Genomic DNA, 21,551 nt, shown 5'->3' on the forward strand with positions numbered 1-21,551 from the left:
ATTTCTAGAAATAAGCTAAAACTTGTATTTAGCATGAAAGGAAAATATTAAATTTAATGAAATCATAAGCCTTTGTGAAAAATCATTTTGGGATTGATATGGCAAATAAGAAGTAAAAACTAAGAAAATAGTATGTGTAATCTTCTGTGTTTATTTGACTTTGAAAAGCTGCTTAACTTTGTCAACATTTTAATTTGTGGGGCGCCTGGGTGGCTCAGTCATTAAGTGTCTGCCTTCAGCTCAGGTCATGATCCCAGGGTCCTGGGATTGAGCGTCGGGCTCCCTGCTTGGCAGGAGGCCTGCTTCTCCCTCTCCCACTCCCCCTGCTTATGTTCCCTCTCTTGCTGTGTCTCTCTCTGTCAGATAAATAAAAAAGGTCTTTGAAAAAAAGAAAAAGAAAAAAACTTTCAATTTGTTTATGTACATGATTTTTTGAAGTGGAAATTATAACCTTTCTAACTAAACAGATAAGCTTTATGATGAGAAAGGACAGCCATAGAATGAAATAATCAAAACATTTGTGTGAGTCTTTACTTCATTATTTTTCTTAATTGATTTTCCCCTTATTGACATGGTGGAAGAAACAAATACTGTAAAATATTTATTGTGCCAAAATGTGTCTTTTAATTCTGTGTTGCCTTTGACTGAATATACCTAAAATATAAATATTCTTTGTATAGTATTATGCAAAAATTAACAACAGATAAAAGCTAGTAGATATTTTTTAATTCTCTTTTAGTATTTGCCTTGTCAGAGTTATTCACATAAAATAATCTAAGAAAATATCTTTTTCAGCAGTGCACAACTTTTGGTACACCTCTACAGTGCACCTTACCATGCACCCTGGAATTACAGGGTTAGTCTCAAATCCTTTTGCTGACTTGTTACATATGCCTTTGGGAAAGTTTCTTTGCCTAACTTGTATCATTTGCTAAACAGGGATAAAGGGATAAAAAAAAAAAAACACTGTTAAGATATTAAGCATTACACTTAAAACATTTAGTGCAGAATGTTATACTAAATATCTGCATGTTATTTCTCCCGGTATATTCAAAACGTGCAAATTAACTGGGTAGTGTTTGACATTAAGGAATTGTTAAGCAGGCATTTTTCCTAAATCTTAGTGTATTTTGCATTGCTCACTATTAGTAACAACAATGCTTGTATTTAGTAAAATGTCTATACTATTTCTGAAGAACACACTTGTAAAGTAATGGTGAAGATAGAAATGTTTGCACAATGGGGCGTCCAGTGGCTCAGTTGGTTAGGTGTCTGCCTTTGGCTCAGGTCATGATCCCAGGATGTTGGGATGGAGCCCCACATCGGGCTCCTTGCTGCGCAGGGAGTCTGCTTCTCTCTCCCTCTGCCTGCCACTCTGCCTGCTTGTGCCTTCTCTCTCTCTCGCTCTTTTGTCAAATAAATAATATATTTAAAAAAAAAGAAAAAGAAAATGTTTGCACAAGATGGAGATTATGTTAATATTATGAAAATTTAAAAACATTTATATGATATAATCAAACAAATAAGTTTAACTATATTTAGTATATTATTTATTCCTGAGGGGTTCTCCTTTTTTTAAAAAAAACTGGGGAGAAAAAAAATATTAAATAGAATTTCACGGAGATAGGATTCCCCAGATTGAAATTTGAATCTGAATGAGACAACTCACCACGTTTCCTTTGTCCTTTTAGAAGGACTGTTCTCTGTCATTTTATATTCATGAAGCAATCCAATTTAATACTGAAAAAGGAAATCTAAATTCTCAAAGGTACAAGAAAATGGATTGTTGATAAGATTATTTGTATATGAACAGAATATTCTTTCTACTGAACAGAGTAATCCTGATTGTCTCAGTACTTAAAATGTTATTCTTTACATTATTTGGCTAACACAGATATGCACAAACTAAAGAAAATTTTTATAATTTTTAGGTAATTATCAGATGTTCCTACTTTAAAAAAATGATGAAATAAATAATCCATTAATTTTCAATATCCCTGCACGGTAATGTTTCCTTGAGCATATACATGTTTTTTATATTTATGTGACCTATAATTTCTATGAAACACCAATATGAATTCCTAATTTAATCATTCATTCTTTAGTCAGCAACATGAAGAGATTATATTCCCTAAACTCTGTAACATTTTAAAAAGATATACTTAGGGAAAAAGACAATTATCTTGACAAACTATATAATTTGAATTTAGTAATTTGTTACTGTCATATTTTCTACCATTGTTAATGAGATTACTATACAAAATTAGCATCAAAAAATAATGGAAACATTTTTATGAGGGATTTAGATAAGTAACTTCTTATGTTTAGATATAAAATAATTTGTAATGAAAAAGTTCAATGTGTGAAAATAAGAATGTGTGAATGTATAAAGGGGAGGGGCAAATACAGTGAAAAATGTATAACCCTGTGTTGCAAGGAAAGGCTCAGCAGCATATTAGTACATATCTAAAAATTACATGTATAATTTAACTAAAATTTTGTGAATAATCATTCTGTACAAACACTGCACATATTTTATTTGATTTGATCATTTTAAAACTTAGAAAAAAAACTTATACTAAGAGTACTATTATCTTTTTTAAATTTAATAAAATAAAAACATTTCTTTACATGGTTGAAATAAGATGATCACAATTAATAAAATATTAATAATTACTTAATATTATCAATATTTGTTATAATTTATCTAATATACTGAGAACTTTCCTTTATAATCAATTTATCTAAAGATCTTATTCAGAACCACATTGCATCTTGTCATTTTGCTTTTTGAGTCTCTTTTAATTTAGAAAAGTACATTTCTTTGCATGATATTAAACTCTTGAAGACACTTGATCTGGTGGAATTTACTGTGTTCCAGAGCTGTGTATTCATGGTGTCATTTAGCTACTATTCTCTCACCTCTATTACCCACTAAACAAAATTGTATCTGCCAGCTTTCTTAAATACAAGTTAAACATTTTTGACAACAATACATCTTATGCGATATTATGTCTATGTTGCTACACATCACAGAAGAACTAATATTTTTGTTCCATTATTTGTGCTCTAAGAAAGTTATTAGAAAGGTGCAATTTTTTCTCCTTTGAGAAAATAGTTCAATTCCTCATCAAACATTCAACTATTGGATTTAATACTAACTGATAATACCTGTCTGAAAGAATATTTCATTAGATTTTCAAAATGATTTGGTAATTTCTTACTCATTTGCCATTCTTCTGACAAATGAACTCTAAGGGTAGGTGATCTGTGTCCCTGTATAATTTTGTTAAATTAAAATTTGTAAGTGAAGCAGAGGGCACAGGATGGTGAGCCTCAGTTCAACAAAAAAAAAAAACACAAGAGAAAAATGAAATGTTGAACTTTTGACTCAGGATTTTGGCGAGAGTACATGACGCACTTGGAGGGGCCACAGGAGCAGGTTAAGGCAAGGGGCAGGCAGGGAGGCAGAACCTGGGGCATGGGACTCAATTAGGGCCCAAGGATGGAGTGCTCTGGGGTTCCTGTGCTAGGGTGGATTGGTCAACTCAAACCACAAAGAGTGGGTTTTCGTAAGTTTTATGGGGTTCCTATCTAAGGAGTACACAAGGGGAAGGTGCTGGGAGGTGGAGGAGACTACTTATCACAAGGTCTGTTGGAATCATATCAGAAACTTACATTTATTTGTGACTCTTCATGCTGTTCTTTGGGTACGTGCTTGCACGAGGAGACTAGCTGGTGTCAGTTTAAGGCACTGGCAGGCCACTTGGCCAAACAAAATGGATGCCAAGGCAGCAAGCTAAGTCTAAACAGTCACTTCCTGCTTCAGCTAGCTTCCTGTCAGTGTGAACTCTTCATTTCCTTGTCCCCTTTAGTGGCAACTCTTGAGACAACACTTTGAGGTCGACAGATCAGGATGATGGCAACCGGATCCCTGAATCACATAATGAAAGTGGCTTAGAGTCCCACAACCCAAAACAGACTTGCATGAGGAAGAGAGATTTTCACTGTTCATGTTAAAGCACTGTTTATGTGCTGCAGTAGCAATCATGATTAAATGTAATAACAGAATACTCTTTTACCATTTTCCTAGTGGGTTATGGGTGTTTTTATCTTCTCAATTCTTAGAAGTCTTCTATATATTAAGAAGGATATCTCTCTCTCCCTCTCCCTCTTTCTCTGTAATATAAGCTGGACATACCGTTTTCTAAGTTTCTTATTTATTAATCTTTTATCTTATAGCATTAATTTTTCTAATCATAGCTAGAAAAATTTTTATCTGCCCATTCATCTAGTACTTTTGGTTTAAAATTTCTACATTTGAATATTTCATTTTTTGGTTAATTCTGGCTTTGTTATGAGGCACAGATTAAATTACCATTTCCACATCTTTGGAGTAGATTATGCAATTTTTATTCCTTTATTAATTCATTTGAATATTTATATTAATAGATTTTCTAATAATTACTAATCTTTGAAATCACAGAATATATATTTCTTGATTATGTAGATAATTTTTAAATGCAGTTTATTCTGTTTGAGAGTAATTTGGGCATTTTATATCCACATTAATACATAAAACTGGTTGCTGTTTTAATCCCAATTGACACTGAACTCTTAAATAAATATGATTTACATGGTTTCCTTCCTTAACTGCTCTCCAAACAGTGTAAATGTTGTGAGATTATTTGCCATTAACAAACTGAGAAGAATGATCTAAAACATTCCAGTCTGATTATTCTGAAGAGTTATTTTTTGAAAATTTTCTGGTTTTCTTTTGGTAACAGAATGATTAGACTTTGTACTGCCACTACTGTGAATTTTAATGAAACATTTTCCAAAAAATTACACTATTTTTAGAAATCCAAATTTATTTCAAAATGTGGTGGTACCAAATTAATCACATTACTTATTTTTTAATTTAATTTCAATTAACATATAGTACACATCATTAGTTCCAGATGTAGAGTCAGTTAATCATCAGTTGCATATAACACCCAGTGCTCATTACATCACATGCCCTCCTCGATGCCATCACCCAGTTACCCCATCCCCTACCCACCTCCCTTCCAGTAACCCTCAGTTTGTTTCCTACAGTTAAGAGTCTCTCATGGTTTGTCTCCCTCTCTTTCTTCCCATTCTGTTTTCCCTCCCTTCCCCTATGATCCTCTGCATGGTTTCTTATATTCCACATATGTGTGAAACCATATAATTGTCTTTTTCTGATTGACTTATTTCATTCAGCATAATACCCTCCAGTTCCAACCATCTTGTAAACGGTAAGATTTCATCCTTTTTCATTGCTGAGTAATATTCCAGTGTGTGTGTGTGTGTGTGTGTGTGTGTGTGTGTGTGTGTGTGTGTGTGTGTGACATCTTCTTTATCAATTCATCTGTCAACAGACATCCGGACTCTTTCCACAGTTCAGCTATTGTGGACATTGCTGCTATACACGTTGGGGTGCACGTGCCCCTTCAGATCACTGCATTTATATATTTGGGGTAAATACCTAGTAGTGAAATTGCTGGGTCATAGGGTAGCTCTATTTTTAATTTCTTGAGAATGCCCACTCTCACCACTATTGTTCAACATAGTACTAACCCAGCAATCAGACAACAAAAAGAAATAAAAGGCATTCAAACTGGCAAAGAAGAAGTCAAACTCTCACTCTTCACCAGTGTAATACTTAATATGGAAAACCCAAAAGACCACCCCAAAATTCCTAGAACTCACATAGGAATTCAACAACGTGGCAGGATATAATCTCAATGCACAGAAATCAGCTGCATTTCTATAACCTAACAATGAGACTGAAGAAAGAGAAATTAAGGAATCAGTCCCATTTACAATTGTACCAAAAACCATAGGATACCCAGAAATAAACCTAACAAAAGAGGTAAAGGATCTGTACTCTAAAAACTACAGAGCACACTTATGAAAGAAACTGAGGAAGTCACAAAGAAATGGAAAAACATTCCATGCTCATGGATTAGAAGAACAAATATTGTTAAATGTCTATGCTACCCAGAGCAATCTACACACTCAATGCAATCCCTATCAAAAGACCATCGACATTTTTCACAAAGCTGAAACAAATAATCCTAAAATTTGTATGGAACCAGAAAAGACCCTGACTAGCCAGGGGAATGTTGTAAAAGGAAACCAAAGCTGGTGGCATCATAATTCTGGACTTCAAGTTATATTACATAGCTGTAATCATCAAGACAGTATGGTACTGGCACAAAAACAGACACATAGATCAGTGGAACAGAACAGAGAACCCAGAAATGGACCCACAACTATACGGTCAACTTATCTTTGACAAAGCAAGAAAGAATAACCAATGGACAAAGGACAGTTTCTTCAACAAATGGTGTTGGGAAAATTGGACAGCCATATGCAGAAGAATGAAAGTGGACCATTTCCTCACACCACACACAAAGACAGACTCAAAATGATTGAAAGACCTAAATGTGAGACAGGAATCCATCCAAATCCCAGAGGAGAACAAAGGCAACAACCTCTTTGACCTTGGCCGCAGCAACTTCTTGCTGGACACTTCTCCAAAGGCAAGGGAAACAAAGGCAAAGATGAACTACTGGGACTTTATCAAGATAAAAAGCTTTTGCACAGCAAAGGAAACAGTCCACCAAACTAAAAGGCAACCTACAGTATGGGAGAAGATATCTGCAAACGACATATCATATAAAGGGCTAGTATCCAAGATCTATAAAGAACTTATCAAACTCAACACCCAAAAAACAAATAATCCAATCAAGAAATGGACAGAAGATACAAACAGACATTTCTCCAAAGAAGACATCCAAATGGACAACAGACACATGAAAAAATGTTCCACATCACTGGGCATCAGGGAAATACAAATCAAAACCACAATGAGATACCACCTCACACTGGTCAGAATGGGTAAAATTAACAAGTCAGGAAACAACAGATGTTGGTGAGGATGTGGAGAAAGGGGAACCCTCCTACACTGTTGTTGGGAATGCAAGCTGGTGCAGCCACTCTGGAAACTGCATAACTTATTATTAATTGCCCCTCTTTTAGTGGTTCTTTTCTCCCTGTTTTTATCTTATTTTGAATATGTGGGATTTCTTTCCTTTTTCATGATTAGATGAGTTCACAGTTTTATCTAAATTGTTTTAAAATACTGTTTTATTCCTATGAAATCTCTCTTTACTGTGTTCTAATTCATTGATATCTGCTTTAAAATGTATTATCTTTTTTTCTCTTTTTATTCTGCTTACTTTGTTATTCTTAACTTTTTTCATATATGTAATATAAATATAATATATAAATATAAGTTAATGTACATAAACCATATATAATACATATTATATTTATATTAAGCGTTTAAGGCTTTAAATATATTCTTGGGTACTGAGTTATCTCTGTCACACATACTTCAATATTATTATTTAAGAAAAATTATATAATTTGTTTTTACCCAAGGTTTATTTGACAGGGTTTCTGTTTGGTTTCGTCCTGTGTGTGCGTGTGTGTGTGTGTGTTCTGTTCTTAACCCAAGGTAGTCATAGAATGCTGTTCATATTTTTTTTCTAATTTAATAAGCTTAGTAAATCGCTCTTTTTTTCCTTTTTAATATATGGAAAATCCCCATGATTTTCCACTGCTACTTGCCAAAAATGTTTATTATTTAATGAGGATTACAAGTTTTAATACATGTATTTTTCAGATCTATTTCTTTTACCTCACTGTTTAGATTGCCCATTTTTCATCACTTCATTTCCCTTGAATTTAGAAAACGTTTTAAAAATTAGCATATACTAGGTCATATTTTCTTATATATCCTATTGATGTCATTATATTCAAAATGTTAATGATATTTGGTGCATAGATATCTCTAAATTTCAAAGTGTTTTTGTAAATTGTATCCATGAGCCATAATTTTTCTTTGTCATAGGCACCAGTAAAATTGATAAAATCTTTTTTTTTTTTTTTGGTAAAATTTTGGAAGTCTGATTAAATGAAATATATGAGAAAAGAGAAAAAAAACACACAGATATTGGAAACAAAAAAGAATTCTAAGATAATAATTCAAGCAACTCTATGGAAAAATCAGAAATCCTGGAAGCAATGGTAAATTTTGACCAAAATAGAAATATTGATAAATAAAAACCCAAGATTATAATTTTTCTTAAAGAAACAGTTTCAAGTTTTATAAAGTCAGGTTAGTTATTTCTCCCATCCAATCCTCCCTGTTTTTTATTTGAAAAATAATGAGGACACCTGGGTGGCTCAGTCTGTTAAGCGTCTGCCTTCAGCTCAGGTCACGATCCCAGAGTCCTGGGATCAAGTCCCGCATCGGGCTCCCTGCTCGGCGGGGAGCCTGCTTCTCCCTCTGCCTCTGCCTCTCTCTCTGTCTCTCATGAACAAATAAATAAATAAATCTTTAAAAAAAATAATGATTATTATGGCATTAACTTCATAGGATTTTTGTAATAATTAAATGAGCTAGTATATGGAACTTCTTAAAACAGATTAGCATATTTTAAGTGGCATATACACATATGCTATTATTATTATTACATTTATTAACACCAAATAGCTACTATATTTTGAACATAGAAACCACTGACAGTATATATGGACTATATTATATTTTCCAATAATATTTTATTTCTATTTACTTATTTGTTCTTATTTATGACCTTGTAAATCCAGAAAATGATTCAAATCTGCATTATTTTTTATCTTTATGAGACCAGAAAAGAATTTTTCTTAAAATCTACTGTGGTTAGTGTCAAGAGGGAAACATTTTTCTTTTTTTAATGAGCATTTATGCAAAAATTAAATAAAATATTTGTAAATTAAATGCATTATAATATACAATAATGTACTGTATTTTAACATAATTAAAATATAATTATACACTGTATGAAAAAATAAACACAACTCTCTAAGTAGATTCCAGTCCAACTATACAAAGATAGCTCAATACAAAGTCAAATTTTTTTTTAATTCCTAAAAAATGGAATGGGAATACTTAATTGCACAAAATTTATTATTCATGAATTGGAAGCCTCTAATTGGATTAAATAATTTAGAATGCCAAAGGGATAGAAATGATTTGAGGATAGATAGCCTAGAGACTTCTGAAAATCAGCACCATAGTAGAATGGTTAGGATGACAAATTCTGGAATCAACATTCTGGGTTTAAATTCTGAAAATATAACCTGGCACTATTTCCCTTATCTACAAAATAGAGATGATGATAATCATATGATGATGATGACAGTGGTGGTGGTGGTGATGACATAAAATGGGATCTTATGAAAATTAGTTGGGTAAATGAATTGCAAAAGTCTCAGAACAGTGCTTGGCACATAGTAAGTACAGGCTGCTGAGTAAATAAAAATTTAAAACTTGTGTCATGTAGGCCCTGGACTTAAAATGTATTAGTATGATTAAACAATGATTTTAATGGCATAGAAGCCAACAAAATTATTGGTGAAAGAGATCAGAAACACTCCAAAGTAGTTCACTTCATATGCCAGTAAATCAGTAAATCACTTGCTTATATTTAGACCTATCCTCCCCCATCGCCATTCCTACTCCTCATGACTTCTTTGGCTAGTGACCACCCAAGGATCTTTCTCCCACTCGTGTTCAACAACACTACTTTTTGAACTATTATTTGATAATATGTTAAATTAGCATTTGATACTATACCATATGATTGAGAAATATTATAGTCTACTACCATTCCTATCCATTGTGAATGAAATTATTGGTATTACATGTATATATTAATTTTTATAAATGAACAATGGCAAAAATTATCTTACTCCCTGGTCTTAATTATTAGTTATTATTTTGAAAGAAAATGAAAATTTTATTCCCACATCCTACAGTTCAGTACAGGAAGAACATCTATATGCTACAAAAATTACTCCATTTTAAGGATTAATAAATTGGTATTACTATTATTGGTATTGCTGTCAAAAACAATTACTATTCTTCTCTTTAGAAAGATCCAGCTCTTTGTATCAAAAAAAAAAAAGCTTGAAACACACAAAATAAAATGTAATAAAATTCTCTAGGGGCTTGTGATAAGGCAGTGGCAAGGTAGCAGAAAAAATGATATTCCTCAACTCCATTTTGGTTAGATTAGGATCCTTTGACTGAATTCTAGCTAATAGAGATAAGAGTAGAAGAGATGTATAGAACTCTTCAGGCCATGAAACCATGATACCATCTTAAACCATTATACCACCACCACACTCTCTTTCCCCATTCTTCAATGACTATAGTGGCTGTGTACCTACCATAAGATAGAAGAGTCCATAATTATCTAAATAATTTTGGAGAAGTTAAATACACTAACTGGAGGAGTGCCACCAAGGATAGTGGTTCAACTTGCCCTGGAAAGGGATGTGAAGCAGAAATAAATTTTTCTGAGATATATTACCGAGGCTGAGGGGTATATGCTACAAAGAGCTACTGTTAATTATGCTACGCAATACCAAGACATCTAACTTAATATGATGGACACAAGTTTTTGTTTTTAAGATTTTATTTATTTGAGAGAGAGACAGAGAAAGCATGAGCAGGGGGAAGGTCAGATGGAGAGAGAGAAGCAGACTTCCTGCTGAGTGCAGTGCCCATGAGCTGGATTCCAGGACCCTGACGTCAGGACCTGAGCCAAAGTCAGATACCAGGTGCCCCGATGGACACAAGTATTTATCAGTATCCACCAAAAATGTTTAAAGAGAAAAAACATTTAAAAATTGAATTATTTTACATTAACTAAAACATAAATAAATGTATCTATTTATTGGAAGATATAGGCCCAGCTTCTTTTCTTAAAAAATGGGCATTTTAGTTAGAATTCCTTTTTTTCTTGCATAGATTACCTTGACAGTATAAAACTGACACTTAAAATTTGACATCTTTAAAGTGAAACAAGAAATCAAAGATAAAAAGGAATGGTTTGAGTACATAGGCAGGTTTATATGAACTGTTTTCTTTTATTTTTATATTGTCTCACTCTAACCTAAACAGGTACCATTTTTTTAGCATCTTGTTTTCAAAGAGACTTTCCATAAATAAATCTTTTCACACACATTTCATTAGATTACCTAATGTTTAAAAATGAACAACTTTCTATATACAGTTCCTTCTACTACACTGCTTTTCTTAAACGGGAATTTGCTCCAACAGGATTGATGGTATTAGGCAATATTTTGAGCACAAGGCTAATTTCAAATTTGCTTATGTGTGATTTTATCTGCAAGAATCACTAGGTGATCAGATAAAATTCCACCCAGAAGAATCGAGCCTTCTAGGAATATAAAAGCATACACACAAACAAGCGCACATACACAAACATCTACTAGTTACCACAGTTCATTACATACAATGTATAAGCACATAACGCTTATAAGCCCTACCCATGGGCACTGGGTGCTACAACTTTCTTCTGATTTCAGATAACCCTTCCATCACCTCTTCAGAACAACTAACAAGTTGCAACTCTTCTGATCCTTATAAATTTCAAGGGCCTTTTCAAGGTGAAGTGCCATATCTATCATATTTATGCAATTAACTAACATGTATAAATCTGCGCTATCATTTTTATTAGGTTACTCTCAATTTTGTATCACTGAAAATGTTTCTGATGGTTTTGCCCCTAACCCTATTTTCCCCTATGCACAATTGTGCATAGTGGGATAACCTTTAGGAGCACATATATGATAATATAGTATAATTGATTATAAATATAACTGATTCCATCTGTCTGAATATCAAGGAGAAAATGGAAAGCATCAGTTAGCCTGGCAAGACAGATAACTGGGTTTTGGTTAAGAGAATTCTAATGTAAAACAAAACACGATGATAAGAATAAGATACCACTCCTTACTTTGTAATATTTATCCATAATATCTGTGGTTCCAAATCTGTGTTGTCATGTATTTTTCCTCAGCTATTCTCAAATCCTGAAATTTTTGATCATTTCAAGAAGCCATAGAAAACCTTTTTCAGATGTTCCTGTTTTAAGAAGGTGGCCTGGGGCGCCTGGGTGGCTCAGTAGGTCAAGCATCTGCCTTTGGCTCAGGTCATGATCCTAGGGTCCTGGGATTAAGCCACACATCGGGCTCCCTGCTCAGCCAGAAGCCTGCCCTTCCCTCTCCCTCTGCTGCTCCCTCTGCTTGTGCTCTCTCCCTCTCTCTCTCTGCTGTCAAACAAATAAATAAAATCTTTAAAAAAAAAAAAAGCTTTTAAAAATTACATCTTAAACTACTTTTATATATTATGTAACGTTATTCTATTTTTTTAGGAATACCAATTATGCTTATGTGGAATGCCCATTTGTCTGAATTCAATTATTTTCTAATAATTTTCATCATTTTGTTCCTTTTTCATTTTATGTCAAGTTGTGGAACATATTCTTTCTGTCCATGAATTTTTTTCTAGCCAAGTCTGTTCTCTTTCTTTCTATAACATGTGGCTTTAATTTTGTTAAACTTCCATTCCTTTTATGAATCCTTTCAGCGCATTTTTTAACTTTTCTTTATTAATTAATTATTCCTCCTTATATATTTTATTTAGATACTTCTAAAATTATTCCATTTTCTTTATAATGAGTTGTTATGTGCTTGAAATTTTGTTCAGAATTATGAAAATTTTCTTTTGTTATATATTCTTCATCTAGCATTTTTTATAAAATTTTGTAGTTTATTCCATTTTCTTTGTAACATCTATGTATGGATGTACTTTTTGCTTAATAGTAATATTAGTACGGGTACAGATTTGTCTACATCTCTACTTACTCAATGAAAATATTTGTATTTGAGGCAGTACCTGGGAGGTAGGAGAGAAGGTAGCTGGCAGGTTTAATTTTTGCACATTTTTTAGAATAGATTATCTCTCATCATTCAGCTCTTCCTTCATTGGAGCCATATGATGTCTCTGCACTTTAAGAACTCCTTTTGGGATGAACATATGCTCTAGGTGGGAGATCATCATGATGACAAACTGTAGTCAGAGTGCTCTCTTCGGTGATGTAGAGTGCATTCATTACTCTTCAACTGACTTGAGGAAGTAAATAAAGAGGCCACTGAAACTGATCTCTTTTCTCCCATGATCTCATCTCCAGGCTATTTTTCTTGGTTACTCTTGTCCATGATGTGGTAATGGGTCAAACTGGAAGAGTTTCTCCTGTTTTCCATGTCCCAACCACATCTTTGAACCTAGAGAGCATCACTGTCATTTTCTTTTTTTTCTCTTTTCAGGACCATTGCCCTGGGATTTATTCTAATTCTATCCAAATTTTAGTTATTTGATAGCTATCATTAAGTTTTGTTCTTTACAGTTGTTATCACTTATAATTTAACTTAATATGGAAGATTTTTCCAATTTTGTAATTCTGTGTTTTCAGAAAAATACAGAAAAAGAATAAAAATGGCTATATTTTGCTATCTTTATTAAAATATTGCATATTTTAATTTCAAGGTCTTATTTTATTTTATTTATTTATTTTTTTAAAGATTTTATTTATTTATTTGACAGAGAGATAGAGAGCACAAGTAGGCAGAGTGGCAGGCAGAGGGAGAGGGAGAAGCACGTTCTCTGCTGAGCAGGGAGCGGACATGGGGCTCGATCCCAGGACCCTGGGATCATGACCTGAGCCGAAGGCAGCTGCTTAACCGACTGAGCCACCCAGGCGCCCCACAAGGTCTTATTTTAAATAACTATGAACTGTATTTGTATTCATACCCATCAGTTACATTTTATGAATATGACTATCTATCTTTGTAAAATATAAAGGAAGAAGTATGTAATATTAATCCACATGTATAAGAAAAATCTACATATTTTTTCATAAATGTCTTCTAATCTTCCCATTTACTCTTTAAAATGCAATAGAGTTGTGTGCATATTTTTTTAAAGAAAGATTTCCAAGTCACTTTATTTCTGACAGGCCATATATTCCACCTAACTTCTTCCCTCCTGTACTTTGTTATGGTGAAAAGAAACTATGAAAGTTAGCTCTTTAGAAATTAAGACTGCGCAGAAATGCTTTCCTTTATTATATCCAGTAATATAAGTAAGCAAGCTCTAAAATAATAATTTTCAATAGTGCCAGAAACCAATAACTTAGTTAATTCAAGATGTTTTTATTTACTTAATTATAGGATATTACTGAGATATATAGCAACCGTTTGATTAATAAGCACACATTCTCCTGGGTCCTTGATTCCTTGAAACATTATTTATGTAATCAGGGAAAGACAATTATCTGAAAGTTTTACAAGTCTGAATCTTACAAACTGAAAGTTGCTGTAACTGTGGTTGGAAAATCCGCTCACTCTCAATTCCTCCTAGCTTTCTTCCTCTGAGGAGCAACCCCCCCCCCCCCGCCCCCACTATAGGCAGCAGAGTCACCTCAGCAACTTCCCTTCCTGCCTTCAGGCCCACTGCAGGCCATGTTCCCTTTGAAAGCTGGCATACTCAGTTACGAAGTGTGCAGAGAAACCCGAGTAATTGTGCTGTCATTACATGGCAGAAAAATCATTCTTTCTACATATTGCTGCTATTACTACCAAGACATGACATAAATACCCTCACTTTTTTTCTATACATTTATAGTTTTGGGGGTGTTTTCCCCACTGTTTTTAATGTTTTAAATAGAAATTTAAAAGCACAGAGAAAAATGGAGAGATAGTTTACTGACCATCTATATGCTTGCCATTCAATCAAGAATTATCAACATTTTGACCATCTTGTTTGTTCTACTTTCTGTGGTTTGCAATTGTGCGGGCATATTTTAAAGCAAGCCCATGACTTTTTTTTTTCATATAAATGCCTCAGTATGAGTTATCTACCTGATAAGGAATTTATCATGTACCAATGGCTAAATCATGTAATTTCTCCCACAGTGTTCTCTCTGACTTCTATTTTTCACCAAGTTTGGACCACCATTATTCTACCAGTTTCCTTGAACAGATGTCTAGCTAATTTTTTTTTTCTCTAGCAATGTTTTTCTGTAATCTCCTACTTAAAGGGCACCTGCTGTGGTCTTTTGAAAAGCAAATCAGATCATGTCACTCCCAAGTTTAATAATTTTTAAGAGCTATTACTTTCTGAATAGTCTAGATTCCTTAATATGCCTCATACTGGTGCCTGATAACTTCACCAGCCTTATAACGGATTCATTTTAATGCAGTATAATCAGTATTTTCTCTGTTAGCCACCAGGTGTTTATATATACTATTTGTTGGCTGAAATAACTGATGCCCACTATTGTTAGCCTTTTTGGTGTAGCTCAGATGCCCCTTCCTTCAGGATGTATTAATTGGTCTCTCAATTCCTGGTTATCTGTCCTTTCCAAATGCTCACATAGCACACTATAATTACCTCATCACTTATTATACTGCAAAGCAAGGTCCTAAGCCCTTGTCTCTATCATTCTTGATTTATCTTTTAACCCTATAGCTATTCAGTTAGTAAACTTGCTTGATCTTAACTGCAAACAATTTCAACGTTTTCACTTTTCCACATATCCACTGCTTCTAACTTAACCAAGTCACCACATGATATTATTTAATTACTTGTCTCTCTACTCCATTTCTTACTTTAATTCTACAAATATTATCTACAATTTTTTTAAAAACTTTATTTTATTTATCTATCTATCTATCTATCTATCGAGAGAGAGAGAGAGAGAGAGAGAGAGCGCCCACACAAGCAGCAGGAGTGGCAGGCAGAGGGAGGAGCAGGCTCCCCGCTGAGCAGGGAGCCTGATGCGGGGCTCAATCCCAGGACCCTGGGATCATGACCTGAGCCGAAGGCAGACACTTAACTGACTGAGCCCCCAGGCGTCCCTACGATTTTTTTTAAATATCAAGGGAATCTTGCTATCAGATCATTAAAAAAATTCCCAATAATTAATCTTGGAATAATTTATTTTCCAATATTATCTTTATAGTATGGCCCTTGCTGAATCCTCCTACATTATCATTCTATATCATTGTCTCTTTTTTCATACTTTTCAAGCCACACAATCTTTCTTTGTTACTGGAAAAAGTTGAGATTTTCTTTCTCTCAAAAGAAGTTTTAATTCTACTTCTTCTCTAGAGTGTTTTTCCAACAACTTTTACAAAGATGGCTCCTTCCTATTCTTCGTGTAAACGTTGTAATGAGAGAAACCTTTGAATTCCCCCATTTTCTCAATATCACTTTATATGTATGGCCTATTAAATTTGTGGACTAAAGCATAACCAGTTTCTCTTTGTCGTTTGTGAGCATTCTGCAGATCCTTAGAAAGAAGGAGTATTCTCCTTTACTGGAGGTCAGCATCAGTCAGAGTTCTTCAGAGAAACAGAAGAGGATGTGTATAAATACAGAAATCTACTTATTATAAGGAATTGACTAACAGTTACAGAAGCTGGCCTATACAAAATCTGCTGTGTGGTCCAGCAAACTGGTGACCCAGAATGGCTGATGTTCCAATCCAAACATAAAGGTTGTCTGCTAAAGAACCCTCTCTTAATCAGGGGAGGGTCAATCATTTTATTCTCTTAGGCCTTCAAGTGATTGGATGAAACCTACTGACATTCGGAGAACAATCTGTGTTACTCAAAATCCACCAATTTAAATGTTAATCTCATTCATAAATACCCTCACAAAAACACCTGAAATAATGTTTGACCAACTATTTGGGTACCATGGTCCAACCAGGTTGACATGTAAAATTAACTAACCATCACAGAGTCCGTGTGCCATAGTTATACGTAAGATCTCCCTTAACAATTACGATTTTGTGGTGCAGGTCTACTAGACCCATACAGTTTTTCCCTTACTTTTCATATTCAGATTGGGAGAGGTGTAACGGAAGTTGTCTATTGTTACTGTGTAATTTTTTTTCCCTTGCATCTCCTATAGTTTCAGATTTATGACAACTGGGAATGTACTGGTTTTTAGATGAATAATTATTAATATTCTCTGTATAAACTTCACTGTGTGTAGCTTATACTATAAAAAAAGTCCTCTCTTATCTCATGTAATGATACTTTAACTCTGTTGTGTCAAATATGAAGAGTATAATCGCTATTTTTTGCATTTTCCTGGTATACCTTTGACTTAGTTTAGTTTTCAGCTTTTAAACATCTCTACATGTGTTACTTCTGTACAGAACGGTTTTAGAATTCTTTGACAGTCAATGTGAAATCTTTTTTTTTTTGGATCAATAAGTACTATGTTCTTGTTTGTGCTATCTTTTTAATTTTTTTTGAAAGATTTATTTATTTATTTTGGGGGAGGGGCAAAGGGAGAGGGAGAGAATCATAAGCAGACTCCATGCCAAGTGCAGAGCCAGACCACAGGGCTCAATCTCCCAACCCTGAGATCACGACCTGAGCTGAAACCAAGAGTCAGACGCTCAACCAACTGCACCACCCAGGTGCCCCGATGCGGGTTTTTTTTTGTTTTTTGGGTTTTTTTAGTATATTTTGTTTTTAGGGAAGCTTTGTATATTTTCCTGCTATGTTTATACTAACACTTCTATAAAATATCTTTAGTCCCTCTTGTTTGGTGTTTTTGGTTTGTTTTTCTACTCTAAGCAATGTTTATCTAGTAACTGTTTCCCTACCCCCTCTTGTTTATACTGAGTTAATATTAATTATAAGGTTTTCAGAAAGAATAATCCATCTTTTATATACTCTATCCAGTCTCCTCACACAGGTTTTAATAGTTGTACAGGGTCTACCTTTGTCAGACAAAGCATCTATTGCATATAATCTTTTAATTATACTGAACAAGGCACTGATAAAAATATTTCCTGACAACTTATTTTATTACTCCTGACAACTTTTCTTCTTGTCCTGGGATGGGGTTCAACTCTGATCCACTAAAGCCTCTAAGTCTTCAAATATTTCTTTTTCCAATATTCCTTTCAAACCCTTGCACTTACTTTCATACTTTGAAGCAACATTGCAGAGCTCACTGAGAGTAAGTTTTTCTTACTGAATGCTTACAAGGGAGATGTCCATTCATTTCTCCAACTTACACACAATCCAACCAAATATGCGTGTGTGTGTGTGTGTGTGTGTGTGTGTGTATAGATATGCAAATATACCCGTGTGTATATGTGGTTGTGTGTGTATGAATATGAGAGAGAGAAACTCCCTACCTGTTAACCAATAAAAATGTCATTGTTTCTCTTTGGCTTACAATGAACGATGCATCTTATAAGAGAAGTGTCCTTGTATGTAAATGAGGTATGCACTACAAAAGTTTGAAGTATCATCAGGGAAACTACCAGAAAAAGATGAAAATGCTGCAATTAGCCAATGAAGAGAAAACTCTGGCATTTATACTTAGGCAACAGAAAGGAGAGTAATCAAGTAAGTCAAGACATAGGGAGGCAGAGGAGAACCAGTACATTACAGCACACTAGAAGCCATGGCAAATTTTCCAAGGCCATCTTGTGTAAGAGTTTTCCATATGACAGAGAGTTTTGCCTCTTCTCCTCACTAACTTATTTTACACACAAGACCGAGAGGGTTCCTTTCATAATTTATGTCAGATTAGAGGTCTATTGTGTTTAACCTACAAATGACTTATCTCACTCAAAATAGAATCAAAAATTCTTCCTTTGTTCTCTTCTTCCCTTGAGTCCAAGTAATCTGGCTTCATCCCCTAACACTCTCCTCTTAACACTTTAATTCTCTGAAAAGTCCTTGAACAGACCAAGCTTGCTTGTGCCTTAGACACATCGTCTCCAACTTCCTTTGGTAGAACTTTCTCCTTTCCCACAGATTTTGGCTGAAAAGTTGCCACAAGAGAAGGGCCTTCCTGATCTACTTCCAAGAGCACCATCCATTCTTCTACTCACTGGCCAGGTTTTATTTATCTATAGGGCTTATTATCAGCTGAAAGATAGTTTCTTTCTATTTGTTGAAGTTCTACCCAGCTTATTTGAATGTAAATTTTCTAAGGTCAGAACAATCAACAAATATTTACTGAATGCATGAAAGAATAATGGTGCCATTCTGGTGCCTTTCGTCTATATAATAATAATAACATTTAGAATTACTTTAATATAGTGATATGCAATAAGACATTCTGAATAGTTTGTGTAAGTGGTTGACTTGAATCAATACTACCTGTTTCATAACTATAACTCATTAGCAAGAAGGAGGAATGTTAATTAGCAAATAATCATATATAAAAGCCTGTTTACATTCAAGTCAGGAAGAGTCTGATTCACTGCAAATTAAAATTTGATGGGTCAAGAACAAGATATCAATGACTAATTGGTCAAATAAGATACTTATGAAGGCTAGAAAAGAAAGTGAGTGAAATAAGAGGACTTAATATAGGCAAAAAATACAGGTATTTTGCAGTGGAGAGACAAGAGCTGAGGGAAGATCCTCAAATAACCTAAAAATTCTCAGTAAGGTAAGTAAAGTTTCTTCTACTGACATACAGAAAGAACACATTTAGAACTGACACCTATGGGGAACATTAAGAAAAGACTGTAGACAAGAAAAGCTTATCTATAAACAATAAACATGCCTTAAGACCAATCATATTTTGCTAACCACTGCAGGAAAATGGAAAGCAGCCTGGCAGGAGAGCCAGACAAAGTGGATAGTGTAATTTAATTGTTAAATGTTGGCCTGGTGGTACCAATGGAAGGGTGAAAGATAAGCACCTTGACTGAAAGTTTTTGATGGGAATAGAAGGATTAATTATACCAAGACCACATACATTATCTGACCCATTATTAGGAGACCTAATTTTGAATTAATCAATCATAAACAGTTCTTACATTTTTACAGAAGTGAAATAAACTAGGAAGTGCCTCTCAAAAAAACTTTTGAATTACCTTTTATTTTTTTATTTTTAAAGATTTTATTTATTTATTTGACAGAGAGAGACACAGTGAGAGGGAACACAAGCAGGGGGAGTGGGAAAGGGAGAAGCAGGCTTCCCGCTGAGCAGGGAGCCCGATGCAGGGCTCGATCCCAGGACCCTGGGATCATGACCTGAGCCGAAGGCAGTCGCTTAACCAACTGAGCCACCCAGGCGCCCCGAATTACCTTTTATATTTATCATGAGGATTTCACATTGTCTGGAATTAACTTTCTTCTCTTGTACTGACTGTTAGGCTGAGAGTGTTCTGCAACTTTTTCCTCCCCACACACAGAGCTTCACAAGCACACACACACCATAATCTATCTCCAACATTTTTTACTGTTTGCTTCTCAGAAACTTAACTTGCTTCAGCCTTTGTGCACCCAAGCTCCCTCTCATTCTCATACATGTGTGTAAATGTTAATTAACCCACAATGTTTTCATATTAAAGGCTGAATTTGACACTGGTTGTGTTAGGATATGCTGAGATGATATCATGAGATGGAGTTAGATGACAGAAAATGAACACAGGATCAATTCACTTATCCGTTCTGATCCCCCTTGTTAACAGCCTATTGCTTAAAAGGCGGAAGAAGAGAGGTCAGTTTCACATGAACTATCGAAATATCTGTTTTTGAATACATATAAGTCTTATGCCCTAAGAACTCTTGGCTTCTCTCAGTAAAGTCTTTACCGTTTTAAGAAAAATAATGCTAAAATTAATGAAAAATCACAGATGGTTCTAGAAACATTTGATACACTAATAGGGTAGAACTCTCCTAAACCAAAGATTATTCTTTATTTACAGTGAGAATTATAACTAATAGAGTCCATTACATTCTATTAATTTGTCCTGAAGATGAGTAATTAAGTTGATCTGTAAAATCAATCTGAAACAGTTTTTCACCTTTATTCTTATTCTTTTGAAAATATTATGATTATTTAGCTCGTATTTAGTCGAACATCAAATATACGTTCATGAGCTGTATTTCCTAAAAAAAAAATTCTTCTAGTGCCCTATTTTTAATATTTGAACTAACATAGTTTCTAAAGGTTCCATTTTTTTAAGCGTGGGTGTTACCTAAAATGGGATAATCAATGATGATATTATCATCCATGCAGTTCCAATTGTAATTTATTAACAAGTTCTGGAAATTAGACATTATTCTCTCAAACAAGTAAGAAACACCGATAATATGTAAGACAAAGTGTTGTTTGTTTTCAGAGAATAAATGCTAAATAAAAATATTCTCAGGTATGGCAGAGAATTAGCAATGGATAACGAATGAACAAACCAACAAACTGCGAAAGTAACAGACATGCTGTATTTAAAAGTTGAAGATTTTTAGTGATTTTCCATGTCTGGATATATCTTAGAGTTATTACAAATAATAAGAGCATGCAATCATATTTGAGCAGCTTAGATAAGAACATGAAATGTATTGACCAGAGTAATTCCTGTGAAACTCCACACCCTGTCACTTCACGTGTATCAAGCCTGATCCCGAGGCTCACCGGCAAAGATGTCTGAGAAAACAGCTTGGGGGTAGTATAGCAACAAAGCTACACCAGTCTATATCTTCAAGAACTTTCAAGCATTCCTATCATCTTCACTTGAGTGTGTTCCTGCTTAGACTCCACTAAT

The 21,551-nt window shown here is 34.2% G+C and overlaps 1 long non-coding RNA gene across 1 annotated transcript in view; it reads right to left on the minus strand.

Annotated features, from left to right (window-relative positions):
* Positions 1–21,551, minus strand: part of LOC113929641 — a 116,635-nt gene that overhangs the window by 46,991 nt on the left and 48,093 nt on the right. Inside the window, exon 3 of the long non-coding RNA XR_003522271.2 lies at positions 3,679–3,934. This is a non-coding gene — a long non-coding RNA (uncharacterized LOC113929641). The remainder of the gene's footprint in view (positions 1–3,678; positions 3,935–21,551) is intronic.

The sequence above is a fragment of the Zalophus californianus genome, chromosome 5, assembly GCF_009762305.2.
Source record: "Zalophus californianus isolate mZalCal1 chromosome 5, mZalCal1.pri.v2, whole genome shotgun sequence".
Lineage (NCBI taxonomy): Eukaryota > Metazoa > Chordata > Mammalia > Carnivora > Otariidae > Zalophus > Zalophus californianus.